At 42.0% G+C, this 20,398-nt stretch overlaps 1 long non-coding RNA gene across 2 annotated transcripts in view; it reads left to right on the top strand.

Annotated features, from left to right (window-relative positions):
* Positions 1 to 3,546: 3,546 nt before the first annotated feature.
* The window catches only part of LOC137448194 (uncharacterized), a 73,697-nt gene continuing 56,845 nt past the window's right edge, over positions 3,547 to 20,398 (top strand). For both annotated transcript variants that reach the window (XR_010988998.1, XR_010988997.1), the window contains exons 1-2: positions 3,547 to 3,631; positions 18,325 to 18,467. This is a non-coding gene — a long non-coding RNA (uncharacterized lncRNA). The remainder of the gene's footprint in view (positions 3,632 to 18,324; positions 18,468 to 20,398) is intronic.

Here is a 20,398-nt window from a genome sequence, read left to right as displayed (position 1 = left end):
ATCATCCCATCTATGGCGTAGCTGTGACAACCAAGCAAAAGCTGGGGAACTGGTGACCTAAAAAGCTATTGCAGAGACATTATGCCAAGTAGAGCTATTCAGAGGAAAGAAATGTGACCATCACAAAGCCTCAGCTGTCAGCAGCAGATCTCACACCTCATTCCTAGCCACTTATGAATAATAACTACCACAACTGATTGTGAAGGATTAGACTCACCTTGAGGCACTTGTGCTTTTACACAGATGCAAGGGTAATAGAAGATCTTTTTAACAGAGCTGTTGCAGCAGAACACATTGCCACTTATTAAACCTCTCCTTACCAACATCATGGTTTAGTTGATTAGGTGGTGTTGGGTAATAGGTTGGACACGATGATCTTGAAGGTCTCTTCCAACCTGGTCTGGTCTGGTCTGGGCTGGTCTATTCTATTCTATTCTATTCTATTCTATTCTATTCTATTCTATTCTATTCTATTCTATTCTATTCTATTCCATTCCATTCCATTCCATTCCATTCCATCCCATTCCATCCCATCCCATTCCATCCCATTCCATTCCATTCCATTCCATCCCATTCCATCCCATTCCATTATCTTAGACAGCTTGATTGCATTTACACCTCCCCTTTAAAGTCTCTTTCCTATTTCATATTTCCCTTTGGAGATTTTCTAGGTTGGAAAAGAAAACCAAAAGTACTTAAAGTTTTTCACAAAGAGAAAAAGCACTCACACCAGGATAAAAGCATACAAAATACACTGGAGGTAACAAAGGATGAAGCAAAAACCAAAGTGCAGAAGCTATCCTTTTGAGGTAGTAATATCAGAAGTAAACCTTTGGGTTTGACACAAATCAAACCGTCAGTTTTGGCCTCCTTACACCAATGCATGTGTTTAGTATTTGTATGTGTGGCAGCTGCACGCTCTGTTCTTGTCACACCATCACAGCTGACGTTTGGCAGTATCTTTGCTTTTCCCTTTCATCTGATTTCAGAATTACCCTATTGAAATTCCATTCATTAAGATGTGATAACAATGCCCATGAGATAACAGAGATGGAAGCAAAAGGTGTATTTCTCTTTTTTTCAGCAGGTGCTAATAGCAGTTAATTTATTACAGGTCTGAAATTACTAGATATGACACTCCTCATATGAGACCACTTGCACACTGCACTTATTTTCCATGGATCAAACAGAAACAAGATACCCATAGCTACTTCCTGTGGCTGTCCACCAGGGTTGATGCCACTAGGCTCTTCCAGCCTACCAAACAGCCTCATGCTATGACTAGGTAGGTTTAGACTGGACATTAGGAAGAAGATTTTCACAGTAAGAGTGGTCAGGCATTGGAATGTGCTGGAGATGGTTGTGTCGCCAACCCTGGATGTATTTAAAGGTCATTTGGATGTGGTGCTTGGGGATATGGTTTAGGGGTGAACCATTTCCAACTTGAATGTTTCTGTAATTCTGTGATTCTAATAATGTGAAATAGATTAGATTTGAGAATCAGTAAGTGCAACCTGGGCTGGTAGTGAACCCCCTCACTATTCTCTCTGTTGCTCTTTGTAGGCTGTTATCACCTCCATGGTGTAGAGGTGTACTGTTTTGTGTACAGCTTCCTCAAGGTGTTGCAACCAAGACTCTATCTTTGGAAGAATAAAAACCCTAAACGTGCACAAATTTATGCATGTAACATAAATGATACATTTTATACTAACAATATAGGAAGCCCACCTCAGGAATCTTTAAAAAAGATTTTCTTTATGTCATCATTCTTCACAAACATGAAATGAGAGCGAGGTTTCCATTGGCATTTTCCTCAGTTTTCTCTCTCCTACTGCCTCTTCAGTAGGATCCTAATTGCTGAGAGACCAGACATTGTTTTGTTTTGCATATGCACTTGAACACATGGGAATCCAGTCTTAGAGCTCCAAATATGAAAGTCTGGAGCTTTTCTGTTCACAGGCACACAGCAAACACAGACAATGCAGTCTTTGCTATGTCTCTGTGCGCTCAAACGTAGCTGTATCTTGGAGAAACTATCTCCAAGAGGCAAGCTGCATATATTTGACCATTCAGTCTGGGGCCTCCCTGCTGAGACAATCAATCATTAGAACCACATGCAACATTGATTTTTATGCAATGTGAATGCTTATCCATTCAGCACTGTTCTGAGAACAATAAGTTATTGTCTCAGAAGCTGCTGATCTGTTCTTTCCGACCTACTGCTACCCAGTTAGCACACATACTGGCTGGCCAATTAGCAAATATGAGGTTGAAAAACAGCTAAAGCCCTGTTCAGCTGATAGGTGACATGAGAGGGAGCTGGAGGTCTGCAGAGGCGTGTGCTAGAGGATAAGAGAGGAAGGGATCTGAGAGTGTAAAGGAAGATGAAATAAAAGGCCAGAAGAGAGGAAGTATGAGAAATGCCACACTCAGCCATAGGCTTAGTCAGTTCTGTGGATTTTTGTACTTTTTTGGTACCTTTGTTTTTTTTCTTACTGTACTTAAACACTACCTTCTCTACAGTTCTTTGAAAAAATTTGGGGCAACTAGACAACTTATTGGATTATTTGTTAATTAGAGTCTTGGGCCACACTATAGTTTGACATTTGAAAACAAAGCAGACAAACAAATAACAGCCTAAGTCTTTTAAAAGCATTTCCATCTAAATTCACATTTTAAAGTAGCATTTCATGTCATTGAAAGCATCTGTTTAACCTGCATGCTAAAGAGGGCAAAGAATTTCACATTACTCAGCATACCTGACCACTGCCTCCACACTCTTCATAGAACTGAACGTACTCCTTTCCTCTGCTCTACATTCCAAGGGCTGCATTTACAGATTCCTCTGCATTTGATTGAAATTTGAGATCATCAGCATTGCCAACAACTTTAAGAAGATGAACCACCTGCACCCAAAATTACCAGACATAAGGAACCATTTACCTTCGATTTGTGCAAATCTTGCTACTTTAATGTGTGTCTGTATTAAAGGGCGTGAGTATCATGTTAATATTTGATATGCACAGTAAGATTTTGTGGTTCAGCAAAACACATTTGTAAGCAACTCGCTGGCTAACACAAAGTCCTTGTACTAGTCTTACAACTGTGTTTCTTACTCTCTTTGCTTACAGCACTCACTTACCAGGATGGGTCGAGGTACTAAGATGCACCGAATGCCCAGGATGTTAGTCCCCATTTCATGCTCAAGTTTTAGACAGTTAAAGAAAAAATATCTTAAAACCCCCTTTTCCCATAGTATTAGAGCATGTATGGCAGCAGAACAAATAAGAAGAGTGCTTCTGATTTCCCTGGTGGTGCAGATGGACAAGGCCATGCTAGCTGTCTGTGGCACAGTCTCCACACAGAAGGCTTTTGTGGGAAAAGCTGGGGTTAATTATACTGTGTCAGCCTTCAGAAGAATCTGAAGGTCAAAGATAACTCAATATAAGACTGAGAAGTCTTGAAATTGTTAGTAATTGCAAAACTGAGAAGTCTTGAAATGGTTATTAATTATCACTAGTGCTTATTTCACAAATTGTTATTTCAGGTCTAATGCCCTGAGTAACTGCACACCTCTTGAAGACCGTGGAGCCTGAAGATCACTGTCTACATGCAGCATGCTCTACGCCTGGTAAGTTCAACAGAAGATTTGTTTTGGTGCTCATATATATGGTGCAGAGCAGAGAGTGAATTACATGAGTCAGTGAGAGTTATGTAAAAGAGTGATGAGACTCATCGTGTTTGCAAAGGCTTGGTCTTCAGATCTCACATACCCATCATCCTCCTGGGAAGTATCAGTTCTTCTGTTGCATGTCACATTGTGTGTGAAAAGGCTTTACTTGAGACACACCAATAACGTTAACACTCAGAGAATTAATGGCCATGGCTGGATGGTCAGGGAGGCCAAGAGTATCATCTGGCATGTCGATAACATAGTATCAAGCTTCTGAAATACATCAAAGTGCCTGTGCTTTTATATAAATTGGTTTCAAAGGGTCACACAACCTAGCAGATTATTGTTCAAGGTAGGAAAACGAAATGATAGCCACAAAAACATTCCTGGTACAATGGTCAGCAGCTTGGTCAGTAGTAGCCTAACAGACACCATATATCTTCCAGTCTTACTTATCATCGCTATACATAGCATGCCTTAAATTTGATCAATCCATGCTAGAAGAATAGATTTGGTGGTTTCTTTGACCTTTTCAATTTCTAATTCCATCAATTGTGCAGTCCAAAAGTCCAAATCAATGCAAATTACACGTGGCTAGATTTCCAGCAAGAGAGATTTGGAATATTTCTCCTCAGAAGGATGGTTTCATTTCTCCTTACTGACCACCTTGTACTTATCCTAGCTGTAAGGAATACATTTGCTACCTTCCTTGCACAATGTGTTCCTATTTGTAAAGCAAATTACCATTAAGAAACAAAGGTGCAACTCTATGGTATTATCTCCTCACACACTGGAAAACTTGGGAATTTTATTGTAGATAAAATGAAGTAAATTAATTTTGAAGGAGATTTACCTGTTTTGGCTGTGTTCCTTTTGAAAGGATGTCTAGCAAGTCTGATAAAGAAACACAATAGAAGAGAGAAAAAGTGTTGTGCTTTATCTCTGAATATTCAGCCAGAATATTTAGATCTATATCTCTTTCACAAAAAAAGAAAGTCTGAAAAGAAGACAAATTTTAACAGTGTGCTTTTAATCAACCTAAAGCCAACAATCCCCTGCTAGTTAAGACAGAAATCAGGCTGAGCAGTAAAGTAGAAACCATTTTTAGTTTAAAATAAAAACAATTAATACAGCTGTAAGAAACAGATAAGGTGGCAAGCCTCATGTATTTCCTTTACCAGAAGCCAACTTCTTTTTGCTCATTCAGATCAAAGAACCCAAGAGAACAGAATGGTGCCAGAAAAGTCCCTGAAAATGTAAGTTTGGCTAAGCAGAGCCTCTCTGTCAACCTTGCAAAGAGTCGTGCCTTAGAAAGTATGAGTTAAGAATACAATTTCTTACTTGACAAGGAAGTTGTTTGCAGATAAAGAAAAAAGAAAAAGAAAAAGAAAGGGAAAAGAGAAAGGGAAAAGAGGAAAGGGAAAAGAGGAAAGGGAAAAGAGGAAAGGGAAAAGAGGAAAAGGAGAAGAGGAAAAGGAAAAGAAGAAAAGGGAAAGGGAAAGGGAAAGGGAAAGGGAAAGGGAAAGGGAAAGGGAAAGGGAAAGGGAAAGGGAAAGGGAAAGGGAAAGGGAAAGGGAAAGGGAAAGGGAAAAGGGAAAAGGGAAAAGGGAAAGGGAAAGGGAAAGGGAAAGGGAAAGGGAAAGGGAAAGGGAAAGGGAAAAAGGAAAAGGAAAAGGAAAAAACTAAGATGGGGGAGTGAAATAACCACTTTCCTTAAGATGTACACTTTTTCTTTTATGTATGAAAGATTACAAACATGGAGAAAACGTTGGTATTGACAAAAAGAGTACTAGAAATCAAAATATTCAATTACATTCCTATCAGGAGAAGAAAACTGCACTTAGCTATTACCTTGGTATCTCTCATAACAAAACTGATATCTCAGACCTGGGTTTCTGTTGGTGTTTTGTCTGGATTTTTTGTTCTTGGGGTTTGTTTGGAGCTTATCATTTGCTTGTTTGGCTTGGTTTATTTGGTTTTCTGTTGTTGTTCTAACTTCTTATTACAACTTTTTGCGAGGAGAAATGGGGCTGTGACTCCAAACACTGCAGTCTGTACAGGTAGGAAGAATGAATGAAAGTGGGAAGTTCAAGCCATACCTTTAGGTATGGTGAAGAAGGACTTTTGCTGTACACAACTCTCCTGTTGTAAGTGTGAAAGAAGGAATCCTAGCTGCCAAGCCATGGTCTAGTCATGAGGTCTGTGGTGACAGGTTGGAGTCAATGATCTTTGAGGTCTCTTCCCACCTTAGTGATACTGTGACACTGTGATACTGTGATAGATGGCAAGAAAATTAATTTGATCCAAACTGAACATATTTTAAAGACCTTTGACTTTTTTTTTTATATCACACAATCCATAAATAATGAACCAATGCCTCCAAAGTAATTGTTCATAGGGAAAGCAGCAAAAAAGCCAATGCATCAAACAGAAACAACATGACAAAAATATTCTCCCTGGAATGTACAAATGCCTGTACAAAAAGCAAACATGACCTGACAGCTCTCATTCACTAACTGTTCTGGAATTACAGTTTAGAAGAACTCATAATCATGCTGCAAAATTTGGCTGTGGCTCAAAGCTTCACATTTTCATACACCTTTGAGTTGGTTGTAGCCTCCAAAATATTTCTCCTGTTTTCTATTTTCCGTGTGAGTCACCAAGTCATCAAGGCCGCACCTTGAGTACTGTGTCCAGTTCTGGGCCCCTCAGTTTAAAAAAGACATCGAAACACTTGAACGTGTCCAGAGAAGGGCAACAAGGCTGGGGAGAGGCCTTGAACACAAACCGTATGAGGAGAGGCTGAGGGAGCTGGGATTGTTTAGCCTGGAGAAGAGGAGGCTCAGGAGTGACCTCATTGCCCTCTACAACTACCTGAAAGGTGGTTGTAGCCAGGAAGGGGTTGGCCTCTTCTCCCAGGCAACCAGCACCAGAACAAGGGGACACAGTCTCAAGCTGCGCCAGGGGAGGTTTAGACTCGAGGTGAGGAGGAAGTTCTTCACTGAGCGAGTCATTCGGCATTGGAACGGGTTGCCCAGGGAGGTGGTTGAGTCATCGACCCTGGAGGCGTTCAAGGGGAGATTGGACGTGGCACTTGGTGCCATGGTCTAGACATGAGGTCTGTGTTGATAGGTTGGACTCGATGATCCTCGAGGTCCTTTCCAACCTAAGCGATACTGTGATACTGTGATACTGTAACTCCTGCACCTTGTTAAGGAGCAAGGCATAAAAGAGTGAAAAGGAAGTGACTACTCAAACCTGGCACATCTGCAGCTTGGAGAAATCAGTTTGGTCTCATTCAGTAACATGCAAAGCTAGTGTCTTAATGCCTTTCTGTTTTCTTCCCAGAACTGTATGGTACTTTAAGCCAGGAATATTTCTGGTTTCTCACAAAGGTTTCAAACTTCAGATCTTGAAAGTCCCTACTGAGGAAAACTGTTGATGCTTCTTTCTTTTCAGTTCCTTTCAGCTGTTTGTTTTGAAACAAAGACAAACCAAATTTTTTCAATCTCCATTAAAAAAAAAAACAACCAACAATTAGGAAAAAAGTTGACCATGCCCACCAGGAATTTTAAACACAAGCATCTGAGGATTCTAAAACAGAGCAAATCTTGTTGCAAATTCATGGAAAGAAAGAGAGTGCACTATACTGTGAAGTTCTGGGGATTTATTGATTTAGGCAGGGAATGGCTGCATTATTTATGAGTTTTCCTTTTTACAGTGTTGTTTTTTGTTTTGAAAGGTGGTCCCAGCTTGGCCTAGTTCAGTTGCACACTAACTTCTGAAAAAAAAACAAGACTCTCTCTTCACGTTTGGGGAATCAGAACTCAAATTGCCAGCTGTCAAAAGCCTTGCTTTATTGAGTGTCCTCCTTTTAATTCACCTCGAGCACAAAGCAGTGTCTGTTGGATGGTGCTGCAAAACAAAAAGGATTGAGAGGGATATGGAGGTGCTGGAACATGTCCAGAGAAGGGCCACGAGGATGATCAGAGGGCTGGAGCACCTCTCCTGTGAAGACAGACTGAAGGAGTTGGGGCTGTTCAGTCTGCAGAAGAGAAGGCTCCGAGGTGACCTAATTGTGGCCTTCCAGTACCTGAAGGGGGCCTACAGGAAGGCTGGGGAAGGACTTCTCAGGATCTCAGGTAGTGATAGGACTAGGGGGAATGGAATGAAGCTGGAGGTGGGGAGATTCAGACTGGACATGAGGAGGAAGTTTTTCACCATGAGAGTGGTGAAGCCCTGGAATGGGTTGTCCAGGGAGGTGGTTGGGGCACCGTCCCTGGAGGTGTTTAAGAGCAGGCTGGATGAGGCTCTGGGCAGCCTGATCTAGTGTGGGGTGTCCCTGCCCATGGCAGGGGGCTTGGAACTAGATGATCCTTGTGGTCCCTTCAAACCCTGACTGAATCTATAATACTACGATATTTTAAGCATGCCACCTCATACTCTAAAATGATCTTTGATGGTTCTTTGGAGTTTTGTTTGTTTGTTTGTTTTCCTTTTTTGTTGGTGCTTTTGTTTGGACGGTTTGGGGTTTGTGGTTGGTTTTTTTGCATGTTTTGGTTGGATTGGGTTTGTTTGAGATCTGTTAATTTTGTCTGCTCTTATCTGTGGCAGTTGTGTGCACTTGTTTGGAGACAGCTTCATTGAAACAGAAAAAAAACCAAAGCCTCTTTGTCATCATCAGAGTATTGAGTGATTTATTTTGATGCCAGATGACAGAATTTTAAGTAAACAAAGAAGTAAACAAAACTCTGTTATCTTTAGGGCATTCCCAAGTCTTTGCAGCAACCAGATGATCTTCAATGATCTGTGGCTTCATGAATTGACATGTGTCTGTGGGGATAAACTAGTGGAAGACAAAGTAATTAATTAATTTTATACAATTATGCTAGACACCATGCACAAGTATTATGAGGTACATTGGTAGCTTGAAAGTATTTTGCCTAAAGCCAACAAGTAAAAGTTGGGTAGTGAAAGATCCTATTTACTGAACTGTAAGTAGCAGTAGCACACTATTTTTTTTACCCTTAACCCCCAGTGTAAGCATATTCCTTAGTGGGGAAAATGAGGTGCCAGAGTAAGTGAAAAGGGAGAATGAAGGAAGCATCTCTTTTGAGAAGATTCACAGGTGCTTATTCTGACTGTAATATTTGACTGATGGAGGACTATATCTCTATTCCAGTGCTATTAATAACTTAAAGCACACACTTGAGCCTTCCCTAGAATGGAGAGGTAGCAACTGGTCTGTGGGCATGACTCTTCATGTCCTTCACTGGATGTGTGGAAACAAGTTGTGGTTATGGTTTTCTGTTGTCTGATTCTGTGCTTCCAACCACAAGAAAATTATGCTTCCATTTTCCTTTGTTAGTTGTTCCTTCTGTATTAGTTTTCTCTTCCTGACTAGTTAAACCTGAGTATTAAGTTTGTGTCTGTATGTGTTGTGTATATATGCATATATATTAAAAAAATTGAGTTAAGTTATTTTTTCAGAGCATTTTAAATGGCAGTTTCTTTTTGGGCTTCAGAGCATGTCACTAAAGAGCAACAGCATGTAGTCCTTGAACTGTGAGCACTGTTGGTTATCCAAATAAAAGTATGTTATCAGAATTCAACTCTTAAAGACTTAAGACACTGGAAGCTGCAAGACATGGGACTAAGGGGAATGGATCCAGGTGAGAGGAAGGTAGATTAAAATTAGACATAAGGAAGAAGTTCTTCACCATAAGGGTGGTGAGACACTGGAACAGGCTGCCCAGGGAGGTGGTGGAAGCCTCATCCCTGGATCTTTCTGAGGTCAGGCTGGATGTGGCTCTGGGCAACCTGATCTAGTGGAGGGTGTCCCTGCTCATGGCAGGGGGGTTGGAACTAGATGATCCTTGGGGTCCCTTCCAAAAGTGACAATTCTGTGATTAAAAAATACATGGGTTTCATTTTGTTCTTTCTGCTGCACAGGAAAGAGGGACAACACGCCCATATGGTTTTCAGAATTGAAGCGCTGCAAATATAAGAAGCCAGGATACGAGTGTGCTCCTATGCCTTGATTCCCTCAATGCAGTTTGATTACACATGACTCCTGTTTCCTTAACCTGTCACACATAATGAAATATAGACCCTCTCAGTATTGTTCATTGTAGCAGACATGAGACAAAGAAGGCAAAACAATGTCACATATTACATAGTACTATTATATATATGGTTTCCTATGGAATTAATGTGTCTTGGTGCCAATACCAAAACAGAGTTAACTAGTGAGGACCACAACGCTGTTTCTACTTGCCCTTCAAATATTCTTCACCTAAAAGTACACTGATTTTGCAGCAGAAACATGAACAGAAATGAGCATATTAAATGCTTGTACATTTTACTTTTAAAACAGAAAATAGGTTTTGTGACATTTAGAGCAGGAAAGGGAAAAGTGTTGAGGGGGGGAGTATTTGATTTTATTTGACTAAAAATGGTAACTGGAAAATGTTAGCATTGTTTATTAGTCCTTTTTTTTTTTCCCCATTTCTTTCTAATTTCTATTTGCCAGGAAAGAAAAAAAAAAAGAAAAGAAAAAAAAAGGAAAATAAGTAAAAATAGGTAGAATGAGGATAAGAATGAGGACACCCAAATGGCAAAAATTAAAGTATTTGGGAGTGTTTAAATCTAGATTGAGGAGTGACTTCTTATCACAAAGAAATTAATGCTTCTGAATTGTAAGCAGTTTAGACAGAATGATTAACAATACAGACAGCTCCACTAGTAGTTTGGAGCCTGTTTGGATGGCTGGTGCAAATGCTTTGAGCCCATACTAGGGTGCATCAGTCACTACACTAATGGGTTGGCTTTTTCTCTTATGAGAATCCTTTTCATCTGCTGTGTTTGAGGCTTTTTTTAACTATGATTTTTCTCTCTGGGTGGTAGACTGTGGAAGACCGAGTGTTGCTGCAGTCTCCACTCATCTATTGCTATTCTGCAAATCATCAGAGCAGAGCCCTGCTACAAGGCAGTGAGTGAAAGCGTGAGAACCACTGAAGAATATACTTGAGGGGTTCCTAGAAAGCTACAATGAAATGCCTGTTTCTATGAACACAGTCTTATCTGAGTGTGCCATGCAGCATATGGAAGTGGAATGCGAGAAAGGACTTTTTACAAGGGCTTGTAATGACAGGACAAGGGGGGAATGGCTTTAAGCTGGAAGAGGGTAGATTTAGACTAGATAGTAGGAGGAAATTCCTTACAGTGAGGTGGAGAGGTGGCCAGGGAAGTTGTGGATGCCTCTTCCCTAGAAATATTCAATGTGCTAGGGTGGACAGGGCCTTGATCAACTTAGTCTAGTGCAAAGTGTCTCTGCCCATGGCAAGGGGGTTGGAACTGAGCTGGGGTTGCTCAGCCTGGAGAAGAGGAGACTCAGGGGTGACCTTATCACTCTCTACAACTACCTGAAGGGAGGTTGTAGACAGGCGAATGATGGTCTCTTCTCCCAGGCAGCCAGTACCAGAACAAGAGGACACAGTCTCAGGCTGTGCCAGGGGAGGTTCAGGTTGGATATTAGGAAGAAGTTCTATACAGAAAGAGTGATTGCCCATTGGAATGGGCTGCCCAGGGAGGTGGTGGAGTTGCCGTCATTGGAGGTGTTCAGGAGGAGACTTGATGGGGTGCTTGGTGCCATGGGTTAGTTGATTAGGTGGGTTGGATTGGTTGATGGGTTGGACGCGATGATCTTGAAGGTCTCTTCCAACCTGGTTTGGTTTATTCTAAATAAAGGTTTATTCTAAATAACTAGATGATCCTAAAGGTTCCTTTGAACCCAAACCATACTAGGATTACATGATTCAGTGAATACCTATAAAGGGAGTAATTGTGATGCTACCAATGTTGGCATGAAGTTGTTGCTTTTCATGTTCAGAGGTTGTGGCAGTGCAGACTCATAACACTTAATGAAAGACTTCTGCAAGGGCACCATGCTTCAACAGTCCTGCTAAATATACTGTATTGTGGCAGTAGTAGATTGTGGCTCAGTATTAAAGCCACCCTCTGTTTTGTTTGTTTAAACAAAGGTTCACCCTCTTTTACTCTGCACAGAACTTAACACTTATTCTCTGAGGCTGGAAAGCTAATCTATAATACTGTAGTCTGCCTTATCTTTTAATTAGTTAATGATGTAACAGGCTCTTATGAGAAAAATATTTTTTTTAAGGGTAATATTTTGTTTTCAAGAAAGGAAAAATGCCTTTGAAATTAGATTAATTTAAAACAAAGTGTTACCTTAAGCATATACTAAATGATGCTACTGTATGGCAGACTTGACATTGTTTTGTTGCCTGGCTTTGTACTTTTTAATATCTAAACCAGTGTCATCAGATTTCTTTGATTTATCCATATGCTTTCTTTTTCCTTTTTTCTTTTTTCCCCACATGTGTTCTCATTTCCACTTAATCTCATTTGTTTTACTCCTGTTGGTCACCATCGTAATATCCACAATGGCCCAACATTTCAGTTCTGTTTCTGATGAACCACACATCTGCTTTGTCTTCCTGCATGACAGAAAACCAGCAAGTTTTCAGAAGATGAAGTGAAGATTTTGGTGAATAACTGAGGCACAGACTTCACTGCTACTCCTTGTCATTGTTTGTAATCTTTATTCCATTTGCTGGAATGAGTCCAGAGAAGGGCAACAAAGTTGGTGAGGGGTTTGGAACACAAGCCCTATGAGGAAAGGCTGAGGGAGCTGGGGTTGCTTAGCCTGGAGAAGAGGAGACTCAGGGGGGACCTTATTACTCTCTACAACTACCTGAAGGGAGGTTGTAGACAGGCAGAGGTTGGTCTCTTCTCCCAGGCAGCCAGTACCAGAACAAGAGGACACAGTCTCAGGCTGCACCAGGGGAGGTTTAGCTTGGATGTTAGGAAGAAGTTCTATACAGAGAGAGTGCCCATTGGCATGGGCTGCCTGGGGAGGTGGTGGAGTCCCCATTATTGGAGGTGTTCAGAAGGAGACTTAATGGGGTGCTTGGTGCCATGGTTTAGTTGTTTAGGTGGGTTGAATTGGTTGATGAATTGGACGCGATGATCTTGAAGGTTTATTCTATGTAATTCTATACATAGTTGTTCTGGTCGTGTATAATATCAATGATTTCCAGAAACAGACAGAGGCCCCTGCTGGCAGAGCTTTTAGTTTTGTTAAAGCAGTTTCTATTATTTGCCATGTCAAATCATTTAACATGAAAGCTTTTCTTCTCATTGAGTTGGACTAGGATTTCAGTGTCATCATTTTTCACTTTGCACATATTCAGGCAGGAGCTACGTAAGAGAGGGCACTCTTGACAAGGGTCTCTATTGTACAAGTTTATCTCCAAGAGGATTAAAAAAGATCTCAAGTTACAAAGATAATCGTATGGATCTTTCCTAGGGACTGTAGATTCTGTTCTATTGATTTAGAGCTTGATGGGATAATCATCAGAATTGCAGGCAGAAGCCTTCTCAGGTATCATTAAATTTGCTTGAATGTGTTGGTAAGCCATTATCTTCTTTCTGAAGTCTGGTGACCGAGAGTAGTATCCCAGTTTGGTAAACAAAGTGGCAGGGTGTTTTATCCTTACAATTAAGCAGGAAATTCTATGTGAAATCAAATCCTCTGGATTACCTTTTTTTTCCCCCTGCATCTTTTGTGTTTTGGAGATTTTTATGCACCCATTGTCAAATCGCTAATAAGGCTGACAAAGTTCTACAGCAAGGTCAAAGTGAATTGGCTTCCAGTAATGTTTTGGTTGAACAGATTTCTGCTTCTTTATGAGATGCATCCAGATTAGACACATTACCCTTTTATTTAAGAGAGTCAGGGGTGATTTTTTTTTTCAGTGACACATGACTAAAAGAGGATGAGGGGTTTGCTTTTTGCTCTGCCTTCCCCACCCCCCAATTGATACACAGAAGAAAAATCAAGCAAAGGGTCCAATGCAGTGTCTCTAAGTTGGCTAACAAGCTTGTTTAAGTCTCTGTTATGTTATTGGTTGGTTTTTGTCTTTTTCATCATGTAGCTGAATGGTTATATCCTGGAAGGCCCCAGGAGTTATGCACTTCTGATTGGAGTAGTTGATAGTGGTAAACAAAGCTTGTTGATGCTGGCAGCATACATCTGCTCCCTGGAGATTTTCCAAATCACACTGAAGAAAGACTACAAGCTCCAGAACCTGAGGGTAAACTAATAGATATCATTTGAGTCTGTTGAGTTCACTACTTCAAGGTTGTGTTGTTTTACTCTTTGATAAAATCACAGGTGAAACAATTTGCAGGAAAACCCCTTGTGGGCATTGTGATTTTCAGCTCTACCTCTGTAGCTCTGAAAAAAAAAGAGTGATCAGAAACATATTTTAGAGTCTGATTATATGCTTCACAGAGTTTTGGTAGTTTCTCCACTTCTGAGGCAGCTACTTCACACATTACAAAGATGGGGCTAGAGTTTTGGTATTTAAAGTTAGCCATTTGTTGCACGTTTTCCCATGTCACATTCAGTGGAATAAAATCCACCGTGTGGGTGAAACACAGCAAGATGTTATCCTTCTTGCATGTGAATCAGTTAATCAAACTGGATAAGAAATACAGTTGAGTGTGATGCTCTGTCAGGTTTACAGGCTTCAGGAGCTTGCAAGGCTGAGCCCTATCTATGTGAGCAAACAGTGAAGCCATGGATGCTTCCCTCCTTTTCACTCCATGCTGACAACAAACAATGCTTCTGAACCACAGACTCATTGTGGATGAGAAAGACCTTTAAGAATCTCATGTACAAATAAATAACAAGCTGACTATGAGCAAACTTTGTGGATGGTGGTCCCCAAAAAGCCCTTCTGCTAGACAAACCACCACAGAATGTGCAGTTTCAGGCATCAGTTTTTGGAGGTACATGTGGTTCTGTTTTGGAAAAGTGCTGCACATTCTTCAGCTTCTTTCATGCTGTCTAACTTCTTGTGTACTCCTTCCATGGGAAAATAAGGTGCAGTGTAAGATGTGGGCTCAAGTGGTCATTTCCCCCATGCAGTTTCCAAGTGGGGAAACAGTTCTAAGTCTTTGGGATTTGCCTTCTCCCAGATTGTGTGGCATCTCAGTCATATCAGACAGCACTGACTTTGTTCTGTATTTCAAATATGATTACACTTGATGCAGCTGATGTGGGCTGCATTTTTTTTCTGGGACTCCATGCCAAGAAAAGCATGTTCATGCCACTGCTAGCCCAATGGTCCCATGCCATGTATCTCTCTAGGCCACCCATGTGTGACAACAAAAGTAACAATGCACCAGTGAACTACTCAGTCGTTGAGTTTGGGTTTTTTCATTAAAGGCTCTCTGTTGTGGTTTAAGGTTTAACAGGTGGAACCCAGCCCCAGTGGGAGTCATGAGGTCATGTTATTCCCTCCCCTTTCCTGCCTATCTTCTATTTAAGGGGGCAGGAAGTTCCAGCAAGCTCTCTCTCTTCTTATTACTCTCTACAACTATCTGAAGGAAGGTTGTAGATGGGAGGGGGCAGGAATGTGGTCTCTTCTCCCAGGCAACCAGCACCAGAACAAGAGGACACAGTCTCAAGCTGCACCAGGGGAGGTTTAGACCAGATGTTAGGAAGAAATTCTTCATAGAGGGAGTGATTGCCCACTGGAATGGGCTGCCCGGGGAGGTGGTGGAGTCACCATCATTGGAGGTGTTTAGGAGGAGACTTGATGGGGTGCTTGGTTGCATGGTTTAGTTGATTAGGTGGTGTTGGATGATGGGTTGGATGCTATGATCTTGAAGGTCTCTTCCAACCTGGTCTGATCTGGTCTGGTCTGGTCTATTCTAGTCTAGTCTAGTCTAGTCTAGTCTATTTTCTTTTGCCTTCCTGCCTGGTGGGTAGCTGTTTGCTGGCAGGTAGCGACTACCACGTGGTCAGGCTCACTCCCACGCGTTGTCCATTGACATCCCAGATTGTTTTGTGTATGTCTGTATATATTCCTCCTCTCAATCTCTCTCTAAATCCCTTTTCCCTAAATCCCTTTTATTATTTGTTGAAATTACTTTCTTGACTTCCAACTCAGTGAAAGTCCTTTTGTTTACCCCTCACTTTTCCCTGAGGGGGGGATAATCTAAATTCTGGCCTGTGGGATTTTTGCCCTGAAAACCTTAAATGGTGACACTCTCCTAAATGAAGTCACAGGGGAAAAAATAAACAACTAAACAACCAAACAAACAAAAAAAATACCCAACCAAATAACCATAAACCAAACTGACCCCAAAGTCTTATAAAAATAAAAGATGTTAAAATGGATCTGACTCTTCAATATTAATTCCCAGTTGCTACTGGTATGGTTATGACTGTTCTTGATGGGGACTTTCATGGCTGTGGCTTCATTATCCCTTTTAGTTAGTATATTCAAGGAGGGATTTCCTTGATTAGTAGTCCATTTGGATCTTTACCACTAGGCCATGTCCAAATGCCAGTGTTTGATATGGAAAGCACAGACAAACTGCTTTGGATGCTCTGCAGCAAATTAGCAGTATGCAAATAAACTGGGGAAAAAAAAGCAAGGAGAAGTCAGCAATGCGTTGCCATCCACTAACATGTGTTACACACTTGTTCTGTATGGATGTTTTAACAGAATATGAGTGATTGCCTCCTTTCCTTACAGGTAGATCTTGCCAGTTTGTATATCAAAACTGGTGCCAAGAACATGCCCACAGTGTTTTTGCTGACAGATGCCCAGGTTCCAGATGAACACTTCCTTGTGCTGATTAATGACTTGTTAGCATCAGGTGATTAGACCAACACAGTTCTTGAAAGATCTTTTCCAATGACAAATGATCTGTGGTTTCATTGAACTTTAAAGAGATTATTCCTTTCAGGTATTTGCAGAGGGAGCTTTTAGAGAAGACAAATCAACCTATCCAACTTGGGCGCTGAGTTTAACTTGTTTAAGAAAGCATTGCCCATTCAAGAGATAAGTTGCTGAGCCTTGTCATCCATAAGTGCATTAAATGGGAATCTCCTTGACTTAATGCCATACTTATTTTCACATAATTTCATTGACTTTATGCAATGTCTTTGTAGCTGTACAAGTATTTCCCCCATGTTCTCAAAGTTAGAGATATTGGAGTCTGAATGTGCAAGAAAAATGGCAATAATGCCACGGAAACATAGAATTGTTAGGGTTGGAAGGGACCTCAAGGATTATCTAGTTCCAATCCCCCTGCCATGGGCATACTGTATAGTTGGACAGCATCTTGAAGTTGTTGGTTTGGGTGGGGTTTTTTTAATTATAATTTAATTTTTGCAGCCAGATTGGAAAATAATTTTCTAACAGCCTGTAAAAAAAATAAGCAAATCCATTATCCTGAGGGATACACAATTTATGGGAACTGGCTTGATGGCCACACCCAAAGGGTGGCTATCAATGGGTCCATGTCCACATGGAGGCCAGTAACTAGTGGAGTCCCTCGGGGATCAGTCCTGGGACCTGTCTTGTTCAACATCTTTGTGGGTGCCATGGACAGTGGCATTGAGTGCACCCTCAGCAAGTTTGCTGATGACACCAAGCTGTGTGGTGCAGCAGACATGCTGGAGAGAAGGAGGCCATCTAGAGGGACATTGACAGGCTGGAGAGGTGGGCACAAGCCAACCTCATGAGGTTCAACAAGACCAAGTGCAAGGTCCTGCGTCTGAGTCAGGGCAATTCCAAGCACTGATATAAGCTGGGTGGGGACTGACTTGAGAGTAGCTCTGAAGAAAAGGACTTGGGGGTGCTGGTGGATGAGAAGCTCACCATGAGCCACCAGTGTGCACTTGCAGCCAAAAAAGTCAATCACATCCTGGGCTGCATCAAGAGAAGCATAGCCAGCAGGTCAAGGCAGGTGATTCTCCCCCTCTACTCAGCTCTGGTGAGACCCCACCTGGAGTACTGCATCCAGTTCTGGAGTCCCCATTACAAGAACGATATGGACATGCTGGAACATGTCCTGAGAAAGGCCATGAGGATGATCAGAGAGCTGGAGCACCTCTCCTGTGAGGACAGACTGAGAGAGTTGGGGCTGTTCAGTCTGGAGAAGAGAAGGCTCTGAGGAGACCTTCTTGTGGCCTTCCAGTATCTGAAGGGGGCCTACAAGAAAGCTGTGGAGGAACTTCTTTGGGTGTCAGGTAATGATAGGACTAGGGGGAATGGAACAAAAATAGAAATGGGTAGATTCAGATTGGATGTTAGGAAGAAGTTTTTCACCATGAGGGTGATGAGACGCTGGAACAGGTTGCCCAGGGAGGTGCTAGAAGCCCCATCCCTAGAGGTCTTTATGGCCAGGGTGGATGTGGCTCTGAGCAGCCTGATCTAGTGTGAGGTGTCCCTGCCCACGGCAGGGGGCTTGGAACTAGATGATCCTTGAGGTTCCTTCCAACCCTAACAGTTCTATGATTCTATGAGTAGCATTCCTTCAGGGCAAATACTTTTCTCTTCTAAAAACAATCTTTTCTTTCAAACAAAGAATTGTTCTTTTTAAGTGAAAAGGTGTGGGGAACATGAGAAAACTGTTCTGTTACTTGATCTATCATAGTTGCACAGATCTAGTTATGCACCTAAAACCCCCGTTGTGCTAAATACTGTGTAGAAGATTATTTCTCAGGGTGTGTTGTGTAACACTATCCCTTTGTCTTTTTGCAGGAAAGGTTCCGGATCTCTTTAGCAATCAATATGTGGAGGGCAGAGTTGCAGGAGTTAAAACAGAAATGCGAGCCCTGGGCCTGATGGATACCAGAGAAAGCTGCTGGAAGTTCTTCTTGAGTAGAGTGTGGCTCCAGTTAAAAGTAAGACTTATTTCAGAGCAAGAGGCAGTGCTCAGCTGGTCGAAAGAACAACATATTTCAGTTAGCTCATAATCCAGCATATGTTGGCATACCTTTCTTCAAAGGCTTAAGAGCTGACACATGACACTAAATTTCAACAAGGATAAGTGCAGAGTCCTGCACCTGAGAAGGAATAATGAACTGCACCAGTATGGGTTAGGAGGTGATCTGCTAAAGAGCAGCCCCATGGAGAGGGACTTGGGTGTCCTGGTTGACAGCAAGTTATCCACGGGACAGCAATGTGCCCTGGTGACTAAGAAGGTCAATGGTGTCCTGGGGTGCATTCAGAGGAGTGTGTCCAGCAGATCCAAGGAGGTTCTCCTCCCCCTCTACCCTGCCCTGGTGAGGCCCCACCTGGAATATTGCATCCGGTTCTGGGCTCCCCAGTTCAAGAGGGACAAGGATCTGCTGGAGAGAGTCCAAGGAAAGGCTACAAGGATGATGAAGGGACTGGAGCACTGCCCTATGAGGAAAAGGGCCGTTTAGTCTGGAGAAGAGAAGGCTGAGAGGGGATCTAGTAAATATTTCTAAGTATCTGAGGGCTGGGTGTCAGGAAGGAAGGTACAGTCTCTTCTCACTTGTGCCCTGTGAGAGGACAAGGGGTAATGGATGTAAACTACAGCACAGGAGGTTCCACCTCAACATGAGGAAAAACTTCTTTACTGTAAGGGTCACAGAGCACTGGAACAGGCTCCCCAGAGGGGCTGTGGAGTCTCCTTCTCTGGAGACTTTCAAGACCCATCTGGATGTGTTCCTGTGTGACCTGTGCTAGATTCTATGGTCCTGCTCTGGCAGAGGGGTTGGACTCGATGATCTCCAGAGGTCCCTTCCAAACCCTAACACCCTGTGAGCCTGTAATTGGCCTCTCTCTCTAATGTTAACCATGTTGTAGCCTTCTCTATGTAGAGGCTGGATATATGCCAAGTTTTACTCCTGATCTGGCTATTGATTTCCTGCCCGTTTATTGGTAAGTCATACATCTGCTCTGTGCCTTAGTTTTATGGTCTTATGTTTTGAATAGAACGATGCATTTCAGAGAGAAGTAAGGTGCTGATGAGATGTTAGTGGTGTGGTTGGTGCAAATGTAGATATGTGTCCTAATTATACCTAGCATAATTCTGTAGGTGTGGTCAAGTCTTAAATGTTTGCACAAATAATTGAAATTTCACAGTAAATGTTAATTCTTTCTACTTTCACTGTGCCATTTAAAAATGGGGAGATAAAACCACCCATGTAGCTATTGGGACACAAGCCCTATGAGGAGAGACTGAGGGAGCTGGGGTTGCTTAGCCTGGAGAGGAGGAGACTCAGGGGTGACCTTATCACTCTCTACAACTACCTGAAGTCAAGTTGTAGACAGGAGGATGTTGCTCTCTTCTCCCAGGCAGCCAGTACCAGAACAAGAGGACACAGTCTCAGGCTGTACTAGGGGAGGTTTAGGTTGGATGTTAGGAAGAAGTTCTACACAGAGAGAGTGATTGCCCATTGGAATGGGCTGCCTGGGGAGGTGGTGGAGTCCCCATCATTGGAGGTGCTCAGGAGGAGACTTGATGGGGTGCTTGGTGCCATGGTTTAGTTGTTTAGGTGGGTTGGATTGGTCGATGGGTTGGACATGATGATCTTGAAGGTCTCTTCCAACCTGGTTGTTTATTATTATTATTATTATTATTATTACTATTATTATTATTAATTATTTTCAGGTCAGAATCTGTTTAGCAATAGGCATTAATATACCTCCACAATTGCAACAAGTTTGTCTTTTAAACGGCATTTTGGGGGCAAATATTTGTTGGGGAACACTGTAGTTCTCCCCTGAAGGCTGGAAAGCAGGAGCTGGTAACTCTGCTTTTGGAATGGCATCTTAAGGTATTTGCGCTTTCTGCAAGCGTCAG

This window comes from Melanerpes formicivorus, unplaced genomic scaffold (assembly GCF_026170545.1).
Source record: "Melanerpes formicivorus ecotype bairdi unplaced genomic scaffold, bMelFor1.0.p_v2 SCAF_23, whole genome shotgun sequence".
NCBI lineage: Eukaryota > Metazoa > Chordata > Aves > Piciformes > Picidae > Melanerpes > Melanerpes formicivorus.
The sequence above is the reverse complement of the archived record's forward strand: the minus strand, read 5'-3'. Positions and strand labels throughout refer to the sequence as shown.